Here is a 564-nt window from a genome sequence, read left to right as displayed (position 1 = left end):
CTTTAAAAATCCATTGAGCATCCAACCAGATAACTATCACGATAAACCGGATAAACTACTTCTTTCCTCTCGCCTCTCATTTTACATTTTTAGGCATTTCTCCTGGAATCAACATTTCTGGAAGTTTCGCCTTCCCACAAGATGCACAGAGCTGCTCACCTCCCAAAACTAAACGAATTTATGGTCAAATTGGCGAAAAAAAATTCGAATCGACTTCGACGATACATTACTTACATTGAAATTAAAATGTTACGCACATGGTAGCATGCAATTGTATAATAGCTATTCCATCCCTGCGATCGTGAATCGTGACTAACCTGTCCCGTGCATGAGCATTACCTTATGACATTTTAAACTTTGTCTTTTTCACTTTGTCTTTTTTGTTATATTAATGGCAAAAAACAGATGTTGATAATGATTTGACATCATGGTTATTCAAATGATGCAGCCGCTTATTCCGACCAAAACCTGACCTGTATATTTTTTCCCAACGACGTTTGCTGTTTCATAGTTCATCAAGCCGATGTTATTGTTTTTTTGTGTATAGTTTTTTATTGTGTGTGT

The sequence above is a fragment of the Penaeus monodon genome, chromosome 24, assembly GCF_015228065.2.
Source record: "Penaeus monodon isolate SGIC_2016 chromosome 24, NSTDA_Pmon_1, whole genome shotgun sequence".
Taxonomy (NCBI): Eukaryota; Metazoa; Arthropoda; class Malacostraca; order Decapoda; family Penaeidae; genus Penaeus; species Penaeus monodon.
Note: the sequence above shows the minus strand (reverse complement) of the source record.